At 37.6% G+C, this 13,282-nt stretch overlaps 1 protein-coding gene across 2 annotated transcripts in view; it reads left to right on the forward strand.

The window, feature by feature from the left end:
- KCNQ5 (potassium voltage-gated channel subfamily Q member 5) overlaps positions 1-13,282 on the forward strand; it is a 576,742-nt gene that overhangs the window by 49,149 nt on the left and 514,311 nt on the right. The window lies entirely within an intron of this gene.

Genomic DNA, 13,282 nt, shown 5'->3' on the forward strand with positions numbered 1-13,282 from the left:
TCAAACTTAGCAAGGCAAATTTCCATTCAATCTTAAGGTTGGAGAATAATTGTCTTTGGCTTGAATAATCCTCTTTGCCTTGAATAATCCTCGTTGACTTTCCAGGCCTGGGGTTGGCAGCATCACTGCCACAGCTCTGCAGGGTGGCCCCACCTGGTGGGTCTCTGAGGCAGCTCCACTCTCTGAAACCAAGCAGGAAAGAGCCTTACCCACCTGTCTTCCCCTCCCCTTGGGCCTGTGGTGGGAGAGGCAGTTCTGATCATCTCTGAATTGCTTTCAGAGTCATTCTTCCCTTTCTTTGAAGACTAGTTCGTGTTCATAGACAAAGAGCTCTATGGTCTGGTCCTGTAGAACCCAAGAAGTTCGACAGCCTTCTGTTATTCCATCCCATTTTCTGTCTCCCCTATTTTTCAAACTGGCAGAGTCTCTGCTGGTGTAATCCTATTCCTGGCTGTGCTGAGATGGCTGATTACATTCATGAATTGCACCTATGCTCTCTATCAAGCAGTTGTTCAGCCATACCCTTAATGCATACCCTTAATGCTTAGTTGCTTAGTGTTCTCTTCAAAACAAACTTTCTTTCTTTTTTTTTTTTTTTGGAATGTGGATGGGCTGAGAAATTTCCAAATCTCTCAGTTCTGGTTCCTTTATACTTAACAGTTCCTTCTTCCATTCATCTCTTTCCTCTTGAATTTGACTATAAGCAGTGAGAACCAAAGCTACACGTTTAATACTCTGCTGAGTGTCCAGTTTTATTGCTCACAATTCCTGCTTTCTACAAAACACTAAAGCACAATTCAGGCAAGGTCTTTGCCACTTTATAACAAGGATCAACTTTCCTCTAAGTTTTAATCAGCTGTTCCTCATTTCCATCTGGGCCCTCATCAGAATGACCTTTAACGTCCATATTTTTGCTAACATTCAGTTCATAATTATGTATGTATTCACTAAGAAGATGAAAGCCTTCTCTCCAGCTCTCCTCTTTTCTTTGTGAGCTTTCACCAGTGTTGCCTTTAATGTTCATATTTCTACCTATGCTCTCTTATGGCAATCTTAGCTTTTTCTAGCATGTACCTCCAGCTCTTGCAGCCTCTACCCATCACTGAGTTCCAAAACCACTTTAGAACTTTTAGGGTTTTTGTTTTTTTTGTTTTTAGGTACTTTTTTACAGCTTTACCCCACTTCTTAATCCCAAAATCTGTCATAATCAGTCCAGCCTGCCATAATAAAATGCCATAGTGGTATTAAACAACAGAATAAGTAACTTAAACGACATGAATTTATTTTCTCACAGTTCTGGATGCTAGAAGTCCCAGAGTGAGGTGCCAGCCAGTTCGGTTCTTGGCTTTCTTCCTGGCTGTAGACAGACACCTTCTTGCTTTGTGCTCCTGTGGTGAAGAGAGACAGTATGAGATCTCTCGTGTCTCTTCTTATAAGGACATGAATCTTATAGGATCAGAGCCCAACTCTTACATTCTTGTTTAACCTTACTTACCTCAATAGGTAAGGACATAAGACATAAACAAGGACATAAGAGTGGGGTTCTGATCCTATAGGTCAGATCCTGTAGACCTGGTAGGGTCTTCAAAGGTCCTATCTCTAAATAGTTATATTAGGGGTTGGATATTCAATATTCAAAACACTAGAGCACAATTCAGGCAAGTTCTTTGCCACCTTATAACAAGGATCACCTTTTCTCCAAGTTTTTATAACCTTCTGCTCATTTCCATCTGGGTCCTCATCCAAATGACCTTTAACGCCCGTATTTCTACCAACATTCAGTTCACGATTGTTTAGTATTCACTAAGAAGATGAAAGCGTTCTCTCAGGCCTTCTCCCTTTTCTTTTGGAGTTCTCGGATTTGAGGGATTTTGAGGGGATACAACATTAAGTTAATAAGAGTAGACAGCCTTTACTTTGGGAAAACTGAATGAGTCACTTGCTCAGGAGAAAGGAATAGGGATACTGATGAGTTTCATGGGGAGTCTACAGTGAGGGCTTGTAGGGCTGTGTGGAAGGCGTAGATGTGTTTATTGTCAGAATAGCCAGAAGGATTTCTCATAGTTATGCTACTAGCATTTTGATAAAGTCTCAGTAATTGCAACTACTGAGGTTTTCATAAACTTTATTCCAAACCACATACCTTTGTGGTTTTTACTTGAGTCTTGTTTTCTAGAGAGACAAGATAATGACAATGAACACATTTTTATTCATCACTTTAAACTTGTGCTGCCTCTTGGGCTTAAATTTTCTAATATTACTTATTTAAGAAAAAGCACCAATTTTTTACAGAATGTAATACTTTCATCTTTATACATGACAAAGTATTAGGATTATCAAAAATGTAACCATGACAACAAGCTTCCTTGCAACCTAGTTCATGATAGCAGAGTACATGGGCATGCAGATTCTTGGCAGGAAATATTTTTTGGTGGTATATGTATACACATAGATATACATAAATATACACATATATATCACCAGAAATTTTTTTTTTCTTTTTTGAGATGGAGTCTCGCTCTGTCACCCAGGCTGGAGTGCAGTGGCACGATCTCGGCTCACTGCGAGCTCCACCTCCCAGGTTCACACCATTCTCCTGCCTCAGCCTCCCAAGTAGCCAGGACTACAGGCACCCGCCACCACGCCTGGCTAATTTTTTGTATTTTTAGTAGAGACAGGGTTTCACCGTGTTAGCAAGGATGGTCTCAATCTTCTGACCTCATGATCCACCCGCCTCAGCCTCCCAAAGTGCTGGGATTACAGGCATGAGCCACCACGCCTGGCCTAATTTTTTTTTTTTTTTTTTGAGACAGAGTCTACTCTATCACCCTGGCTGGAGTGCAGTGACATGATCTCAGCTCATTGCAACCTCTGCCTCCCAAGTTCAAGGTATCCTCATGCCTCAGCCTCCCAAGTCTAGGACCACGCCTGGCTAATTTTTGTATTTTTTGTAGAGACGGAGTTTCGCCATGTTGGACAGACTTGTCTCAAACTCCTGACCTCGAGTGGTCCATGCATCTCTGCCTCCCAAAGTGATGGGATTACAGGGGTGACCCACTGCGCCCAGCCTTCACCAGAAAACTTTATATGTATATAAACATAGAGTAAGCATTTTTTAATAGAAGAAAGTTAAAAAGACACGCTAAGATCCACTAAGATTATTTCATAGACATAAGTAGAAAGCCTAGTGTTTTTAAAAATAAAAGTATATAAGTTTTGGTGTCAGAAGTCCTAGTTTCTGATACAGTCTTTGGCACTTTCTGGCTATATATGCTTTGGAAAGTGACAACCTCCTGGGGCTTCAATTTCCTCATCTGAGGAAAATGGAAGCTTTATCCCCTGCCGTACCTACCTTACAAAATTGTCAGAATCAGAAGACGTCATGCCCAAGAAAGGACTTTGTAAAGTATTGATTTCACTCATTATTTCATTACTATAATAGTGGTTATTTTCTAATATTTATCACTTTCATTTCATAACTAAAGATGATAGGAAAAATCTAGAAGTATCAGAGTTAGCATAAAAAATGATAGGAATGATAAAAAGCACTTGTGAAAAGATTTAAGTGATTTGTAGTGATTATGCATGAGAAAGAGAAGGCTAGTAGGTAATCCAATAATTGTCTTAAAGCACTTGAAAACTACTCCAGTGAGCTAATACTGATGACCAGACTAGGAAAGTTCAGCATGAATTATTTAGGCTAACTAAACCAAATAACTTTCCAGTAGTGAGGTTACTACAAAGTAGAATTGGCCTCTGGGGAGGCCGTGGAATCCCATTTGTGACAGCTGTCCCATTGCCTGGGGATAGCTAACCTCCAGTCTTGCCTGGAGTCAAGGACTGTAACTCCAGAGACTCAGGGCTCCCACCCCTTCAGCTTTGTGCTCTGTGCCTCCGTATGGATCTAGGGTGTTGGGTTAGTGGGCAAGGGAACTTCTTATTTTCCTGGTCATAATTGTTTACTTACAGAAGAAGAAGCAAGCAGTTGAAAGACACACCCTAAATATATAATGCATCAAGTGTATTTTCTTCCTTGAAATACACTTTACTTTTCCTTGGAAAGTAAAATGTCCAATTTTTATTTTAAAATATTGGAAACAATATTGTTTACTGAGTATAGTAAACAACAGAACATGCTTCTTTCCAAGGTTATTTTCATTTAAAGTGATTGAGATGTGAAAGAAGACAAGAAAAAAGAGGTAGACTAGGAAGACAGGGGCAAAGGGAAGGAGTCTGGAGTGTAGGGATTCAGACAGGCAAAGGCAGTGACCCATGGGGAGGAGTGGAGGAGGCGGAGAGGTAAGGCAAGGAAGGAGGACGTGGAGTGGGAATATTTTAGGTTTAGTAAAGGGTACACCCCACTCTTCCTTTGGACTGTGGAAATTGGCATTGTTATCCTTTCTCCTCTGCTTTCAAAGAGTTAGTTAGCTGGTTAATCACTATGTTCACATCTTCAACTATCTGATAGCTTTACTTTGGTCCATTACTTGAGAGGGTCACCAGATTGGACACTAGAAGTTATTTTCTATGCTTTGGTAGCAGTGACAAAGCCATTTTATTCAGATTAAATTGAACCAAATGTTCTCAAACTAGAAGTTCTCCACTTCAACTGTATGGAGAGGATAATGTGAATCAACTTTTTTATTTCTAGAATTTCAACCAGTATTAGTATAATACGTTACTCTAAAAGCATTGCTTCATTATTTGTTTTATTATAATAAAAAATTGTCTTATAAGCTACATTTCTAGCCTTAAAGACTTAAAAATTGAGACTGTACCGTGAATAGTAAGTGTCACTGTGGATCCTTTTTGGAAACAGGAGAAGGAAATATCTATCTGTATGTCTGCCTATCTGTCTATCTATCTGTCCATCATCCAATGTTTTGATTTTTTTTTTGGAGAAATTATTTCCCATTTTTCCAAAGCCTTGGTAATACTTAGAGTTAAATTTCTTAACTAGATTAATTGCAGAATGGATTCAAGAGATGCTAAATGGAGATCCTTAAGAAAGTGGGCTATATATTGTGTACAGTGCACATTGCTCAGGTGACAGGTACAACAAAACCTCAGAAATCACCACTAAAGAACTTACTGTACCCCCAAAACTGTTGAAATAAAAATTTAAAATTAAAAAAATATTTTTAAGTTAAAAAAAAGAGACCGGGTATGGCGGCTCACACGTGTAATCCCAGCACTTTGGGAGGCCGAGGCAGGCAGATCACTTGAGCTCAGGGCTCGTGACCAGCCTGGCCAACGTGGTGAAACCCCGTCTCTACTAAAAATACAAAAATTAGCCAGTTGCTGTAGCATGTGCCTGTAGCCCCAGCCACTCGGGAGGCTGAGGCACGAGAATTGCTTGAACCTGGGAGGCAGAGGTTGCAGTGAGCTGAGATCGCGTCACTGCATTCCAGCCTGAGTGACAGGGTGAGATCCTGTCTCTAAATAAATAAATAAATAAAGTTTAAAAACAAAGAAAGTGGGAGTAAGTGTGGCAAATTATCTTTGATCATCTAACTAAGGCTTTGCTATCAACTAATTTTGATCTTCCACTTCAGAGAATAGTTCTATTTTATTATTCAGTGAATAAATATGTGTGTGGGCCTAACTGCATGGATGCTATAGATCTCTTACTTTAAGTAATGTAGTTATTACATAAAGACTGCTTTGTAGAAAGTTCTTTGCTAAGTTGCACTTTAGATTTTTCATTACGTAAGGCACTGTAGCTCAGTCTTTAAAAAATTCAGTAGTTATTTTTGCTTTGCTCAGGTCTTTTTGAGGCAAACAAAACCAACCAACCATAAAACAAACAAAAAAATTTTCTCTGGTTGTATTTCCCAAAAGACTTATATATTGGTACCTGGGGACCACTCAGTTTTCAAAACTGAGTATCCAAAGCTGTCTTGAGGACACATAAGGCTTAGTAGTCATGAACATATTTGTTAAGTTATCAAGTTAATTATACTTTCTATCCAAGGGACTTCTAAGGAACTGCAAAATTGTCATCTATTGTAAAGGAAATTTTAGTTCCCAGGGAAAATTAGAGAAAGAGGTTTAAATTGTTCTAATTTATCTTGGAATTGAAGTAATATTTAAATTAAAACATTGTGCTTCTGAATTCTATTGTGGAAAACCAGTCTTTGCCTAGGGCCCACTGATTTCAATTTTCAGTTTTGCCCCTGGTGTCTGCCCCTACTTTGTCTTGCAGTCTTGCATCTTACCAGACAAACAATCTGAGATTAACCATCAGTAGTTAAGATTGAGTGACTGGACAATAGCGATAACTGCCAGTGAGATAATAACTGAACTTTCTTGGCATGCTTCTCATACCAGCTTTCTGAAGGTATGTGTGACAGTTTTCCAGAATGACTCCCAGTGAAACTTTGTTTTTGTGGAATTCATGGCCCTTATTTCACTCTAGATTCTTTTAAACTAAGCCTTAGGGTTTTATATTCCTGTAGCCTTATACTATTAATATTTAGAAGGATTTTCCAGTGATTTATGAGATGGGAGCATTGGCTTAGAAAAATTGATCCATTTTAGAATTGAGGGAGTAAATCACTGAACATTTTAACCTAGTTTACTGGACAGTCTCTTTCTTTTGTTTTTAAATATATCCATTCTGAATCTTATATTGATTTTGAAACTGGTTATTGCTCCTATGTAACTGTTTAAGTAAATTCAGAGCACTGTATCTTTGGAGATACAATTATTATAGGATTTAATTTCATTAACTCTTGCAAAGACCTTTGGACTTTTGAGGTTACAAAAGCAGTGTTTTTGGATAATGGGAGGTAACTAACCTTCCTTGATCTACTGCACATCCTATTTCGTACTTCATGAAAAAGACTGGGTATTCTCTACTCTTATCTTGAACACAAAGACACATCAGCATGCACATCAGCATGTGAGCTAGGAATGGGAGAAGTGTGTGGGAATGTAATGTATCTGAAAGAATGGAAAATTTTGTCTTTCTCTCCCTTTTTCTTGGATTATTTAAATTTTTTTATGTCACAAAGTAGCAGAATAAAATTTCCATCATAAAGTATTTTACTCTATTATAACCTCAATTTTACTGAGTCAGAATATGCTCAGGGCTGACACAGGAGGGAGAAGATGTTTCCGTTGTATGGTAAGTCTGAGAAGAAGCAGATTGGTGTCTCTGTTCCCAGTTTTTGAAGTGAATTTCTGGAGTAAGCATCCTAAATTAAGAAAGAACATAAATATTTCTGTATGGAAATGTTAGAAAACAAGATTCTGGTAATTAGTATGAAATTTTACTATTCATCCCTTTAGATTGTCGTGGTTGCATTAATGACCAACATTACTTTTTAAAAATGCTGTCACTTCTCCTTGTTTATATCTATTTTTGCTTTTTTCCATACATTTGACATTTCCTTTAAAATCTGGGCATAATCTTTGTTATACAAATTTTACTCTGGTTCCTTATAAAATGCTGATTAAAAATATTTTTATGTGGAGTTGAAATCAATGTGTCAAGATTCTTCATTGTATTTTCCTTCAAAACAGGCTGCTGTAACATAGGACCAAATGTTAAGGGTGCTTGCTGGCATAACTCCAAAGCAGTGTTTTTGGATAACAGGGAGTCTTTAATTCTTAGGTATAATTGATATTTTTAGTTAGTACTTTTCTTTTCAGCTTTGTTTTTGGTTTGATTTGGGGTATATGTATGTATGTATGTTTCCATAACAAGTTTTGAATTTTTTTGAAGACTTATCTTCTTAGGCCACCAAACCAAATTAGTTCAGTAATTATAGTCTCAGTTTACCTTGTTTCCCTCTCAGTGGGTCAACCAAAACCGCATGGCGTACTACTCTCTGAAGCCTCTACTACCCTGCTCCTCCGTGTTGACATGTGGTCAGGCAAGCCAGGACTTACTCACATCAGCTACATCAGTTACTGGGGTAAGAAACTCTGGGCTTTTCAGATACTGTCCTCCAGAAACACCAGCACCAGCCTTTGGGTTTAAGATCACCTGGTGAGATTGATTATCTTTAGGGAATGGTGCAGATGGGATAGTTTCTAGACAATTTGGGAACCTCAGAAATGGGAGTACTTATATTAGGATGACATAAAATAACTTTTTGCCCCAGGGATCTTGCAGTAAAGATTGTCATCACAGTTGGCCATACCATGAACTTTTCTAAGTTATTTAAATTTACCTTGAAATGTTATCAATGTCTGCTGTCACAGAGAATAAATGTATCTGGTATTAACATTTTACTCATGCTTGCCTTGCCTTTACTAAATCTTATCTTGTAATTGAAGAACTTGACTATTTTTAGTTCTGAATACAATATGCCTCAGAATAAGGTTTTAAGGTTTAGGTAAGGTAAAGTTTAACTTTAGTTTGTATCTGTGACACCTAACACAATACTAAGGAATTCAACTGAATGAGAAATTTATGCTAGGCATGCACCACATTCAAAACATACTAAGTACCTAGGAATTACTTATAGAATAGATGTAACTCTATTGAACTATAAATCAAATATCAACATACAAAGTTGAGTGAGCAGACTTGTTTGCCTCTTTTCATTTTTTGTTACACTGATGGATACCACATGTCTTAGGTGATTGGGGGTGCGGTGGCTAGTAATTACTGCCATTATTGTCTGTGATACAGCAGTGTTCAGATAGCAGCTATTCTGCTTATAATCAGATGAACAAGATATTATGTTTGGCTTTGTTTATGGAAAAAAAGACATTTTATTAAATTGTGGTTAGAGGCCTGTTAGCATAAAGGATGAATGGTTTCTTGGAATTACAACTTGAATATTTTGAGAGAAACAAATGAAAAGTATCTCACTGTAGGGCTGAATTGGTTTGTGACCTTGCTTCTCTAGCTGAAATCTATTGACTCTCTCAGAAGTGTTGCTAGGAGAAGAAATAATCCTATAAAAGGACATTAAGCAATGCTAAGAAAAAGATGATGATAATAATAATGCTTTCAGCTCACCATGTGCCAAACATCATATTAAACACTTTAAGTGCATTATTACATTGAATTCTCACAACCCTACACCATATCCTCATTTTACAGATGGAGAAAATTGAAGCCTAGAAAGATCAAGAAACTTTCTCCAGGCCATAAATAGAGGAATCAGGATTCAAATCAGATAGACCCCAGGGCTTGTTCTCTTCAACACCACATTACCCTACATTATTATTCAATTATTAAATAAAACCTTGCATTAGTGGCATTTCCAAATGCATAACAAAAAAAATTTAAAAAAAAAGTAACACTGGTCATATGTATTGTATTTTTTATAAAAATTACATTATTCCATTGGTTTTTCTGGAAATTTTTATTGCATTGAGTTGCTAGAATACCATAATATAAAACTTGGCATTTTCTCAATAAATGTGTATGATGCTGTAGTAAGTGTTTAAGATGTCTTTGGAACAACATTTAATTTGTAAGATCTTTTTTATTAATGCGCTGAATTAAGTAGTTATTTCTTTCCCACTTTGGGTATGTTCCATATTTGATTTTCTGCTGCTTTCAAGAAGCCATACAATAGAATTCTTAATCCCGTTTTGACTCAACTTCTTTCCAAAAACTAAAATAAAAATAAAAGACATGAAGCACTTCTTTTATCTTATTAGAAAAGCCAATAAAATGAAAGAATCCTCAAAGCAATTTTTTCAAAATATAAAATTGGCAGAGTATTTTGTTTATGAAACTATGGAAACCAAGTTGAGATTTATAAACAAGGACTTCAAAACTTGTTTTGCTAATGCAGTGTCACTCAAGAATTCACTGAACCTCACAAGGTAAACTTGCAGAGAATGTTTGTTTTGGGAAATGATGATGATGACAGGCAAGAATTTTCTAGGTAGAAAATTGAATTTTAATTCAGCTACCATACAATTCACTCTTTTAAAGTATGAAAGTCAGCCATCCCATTACTGGGTATATACCCAGAGGACTATAAATCATGCTGCTATAAAGACACATGCACACGTATGTTTATTGCGACACTATTCACAATAGCAAAGACTTGGAACCAACCCAAATGTCCAACAAAGATAGACCAGATTAAGAAAATGTGGCACATATACACCATGGAATACTATACAGCCATAAAAAATGATGAGTTCATGTCCTTTGCATGGACATGGATGAAATTGGAAATCATCATTCTCAGTAAAGTATCGCAAGAACAAAAAACCAAACACTGCATATTCTCACTCATAGGTGGGAATTGAACAATGAGAACACATGGACACAGGAAGGGGAACATCACACTCTGGGGACTGTTGTGGGGTGGGGGGAGGGGAGAGGGATAGTTTTAGGAGATATACCTAATGCTAAATGATGAGTTAATGGGTGCAGCACACCAGCATGGCACATGTATACACATGTAACTAACATGCACATTGTACACATGCACCCTAAAACTTAAAGTATAATAATTATAAAATAAAAAAATAATAATAAAGTATGAAAGTCAGCCAGGCATGGTGGCTCACATCTGTAATCCCCACTTTGGGAGGCTGAGGTGGGCAGATCGCCCTAGGTCAGGGGTTCGAGACCAGCCTGGGCAACATGATGAAACCCTGTCTCTACTAAAATTACAAAAATTAGCTGGATGTGGTAGTGCATGCCTGCAATCCCAGCTACTTGGGAGGCTGAGGCAGGAGAATAGCTTGAACACAGGAGACAGAGGTTGCAGTGAGCCAAGATCGTGCCACTGCACTCCAGCCTGGGCTGGGTGACAGAGCAAGGCTCCATCTCAAAAATAAAAAAAATTTTTAAAAAGTATAAAATTCAGTGGGTTTTAGGATATCCACAGAGCTAAACAACCATTATCACTATGGAATTCCGAAATATTTTTATTATTCTAAAAAAGAAGCCTCCTTGTCCATAAGCAGTACTCTCCATCCCCTACCACCACCCCTTTCCTAGGTAACCTTCTATCCATTTTTTATCTTTATGTATTTGCCTATTCTGGACATTTGGTATAAATGGAATCATGTAATATGTGGCCCTTTGTGCCTTTTCTTTCACTTAATGTTTTCAAGGTACATTCATGGTGTAGCATGTATGAATATTTCATTTCTTTTTACTGCTAAATAATATTCAGTTGTGTGGATATACCACAGTTTGTTTATCCACCAATCAGTTAATGTGTGTTTGGATCAGCTTATTTTGTTTATACTAAGATTCTGAAGAGTAGGAGCAGGAATACCATCCATGCTAGTTTCCAATTGGAGAATGATAACACTCTTGCCTTCTCTCTCAAATTAAACAAAATCACAGCCAATGAAATGAAGATACCTTTAGAAAGAAAAACCTTGACTTATTTAGGCAATAGATAACCATTTTTTTACTCGTTAAAATGCTTCAGTAAGTTAATTTTGCTTCTCATTACTTTGCCTAGCATTTGCTAGTGTAAATTCATTGTCTAGAACTCCCCCCAAAATCCACATTTACAAAAATATAAGAGGAAATATCCCCTTTCAATTAAGTATAAAAATAACCAAGGTAGTGTTATGAAACTAAAAGTATAAATTAGCATTATGTTTCCTCATTGGCTTTGTTGGATTAGTCCTAAATAGCCCAAAAGGAAACATAAATTTCAATTTGTAGGGAGTTTTGTGATCTGATACTTTTAAGTGGGTGTTTAGCAAGTGGCAACAGAAGAAAGAGCACTAGACTGCAATTACTTACTGCAAATCAGAAGCTGCTGGAAACACTGCTTACTAATTGTATACCAAAGCACTTGAGTAAAAAAGTGTGGAAGGGCTATGAAAGCCCTGCTTCTCCTGTTACTTACTTCTGTAAACCAGGACACAAGTTGAGTGAGCTGTGCATTTATTGGAGCTCTCTTATAGAGCACGCAGATCCTGCATGTTTGGGAAGTTACAACATTGAGGACGTGAGAAGAAAGCAATGGGGGCTTTCTGTGTATGTGAGAATAAAGCAAAGGGGGCTTGCTGTGTGATGATGCTAGTTTGTAACTACTATTATGATAACAATAACAATGATGATAAGAGATAATAATAGCTTTTATTCATTGAGTAATTATTCTCTGTTGGGCTCTTTGCATCTACACGTTACCTCTTAGCATCACAACCCTCCTGGATAAGTTTTATTATCTCTATCTTACAGGCAAGAGAAGTATGCCACTGAAGAGTGAAGTGACTTTTCCTTGTGTCAGCTAGCTAATAAGTAATAGAACTGAAATTCAAACCCAGATCCAAAGTCTCTCTCTTTGAACTAGTCAAGGATGGATAATTAATGTTTGACATTAAAACCATAGATGCTTCAAATCCATAATATTGATGATAATATGACTTATGTGGCCCAAAAGATGCAGCCTCTGCATGCATGCCCTAAGTAAACCTGTTTTGCCAGCTTTTGTTCTGGATCTTGCGCCTTCACAGTTGCCCCTTTAAGCTTATCCCCACAGCTTATCATCATCATGCTGTGATCCCAGGACATTCAGAAGATGTGATAGAGTTTTCATGGGATAAACCTGTGAACCATTCCCTTTCAATATCTTCAGTGCCCCTTTCTGACTTATAGAAAATGGAGTCAGTCTAAATTATTTAAATTTTCCCTTGAGGATTCTCTAGCCCTATCCTAGATTTGCTCCTGGGTTGCCTTGGAGAATCAAATGAGTTCTTCCCTAAGGGGGAACTGGAAAAATCCTGGAGTTCCCCAGGACTTGAGGATTTCCTGGAGTGACCTCCTTCTTGTGAGATCCTTCAGATCCATGGTCCCAGCTTTCAAGTATGTGGAGAAAAGAGCCTCAGTAGAGTTATCTCTGTCCAAAGCCACTTCATAAAATACTTCCTTAGATATTTTAATGCTTGGCAGTCCCATCTGTAACATTACAGGGATTGGACAATTCCTCACATGGTTATGTTCTTTGGCCAGCACAGTATTAAAAAAACAAAATGAAAGAAAAAACCCTCTATATTGTTTTTAGGAACAAAATGCTTGCTCTAGTTCTCCACAGTCTTCTCCAATATCTATTGTATCACAACCAGCCAACTTCCCTGATTAACACTCCCTGCCTGACCCTTAAAGGTGTTTGCTTCTGAAGGTACTGGAAGTGATAATCTTCTAAATTTCTTCCAGCTCTACTATCCTCTGATTCTCTCCTTATTTTCAGTTGACAAAAAGGATTTGTACCTTTTTTTTCCTTTGGCCCCACACTTGTGTCTTCCTTGCTTCCTTTCATTCTGCTTTTCTGACCTTCCCTTCAGTGCTCAGACATCAAGTGCTTCAACCCATTCTTGGCTGTCCAAG

This window comes from Pan paniscus, chromosome 5 (assembly GCF_029289425.2).
Source record: "Pan paniscus chromosome 5, NHGRI_mPanPan1-v2.0_pri, whole genome shotgun sequence".
Taxonomy (NCBI): Eukaryota; Metazoa; Chordata; class Mammalia; order Primates; family Hominidae; genus Pan; species Pan paniscus.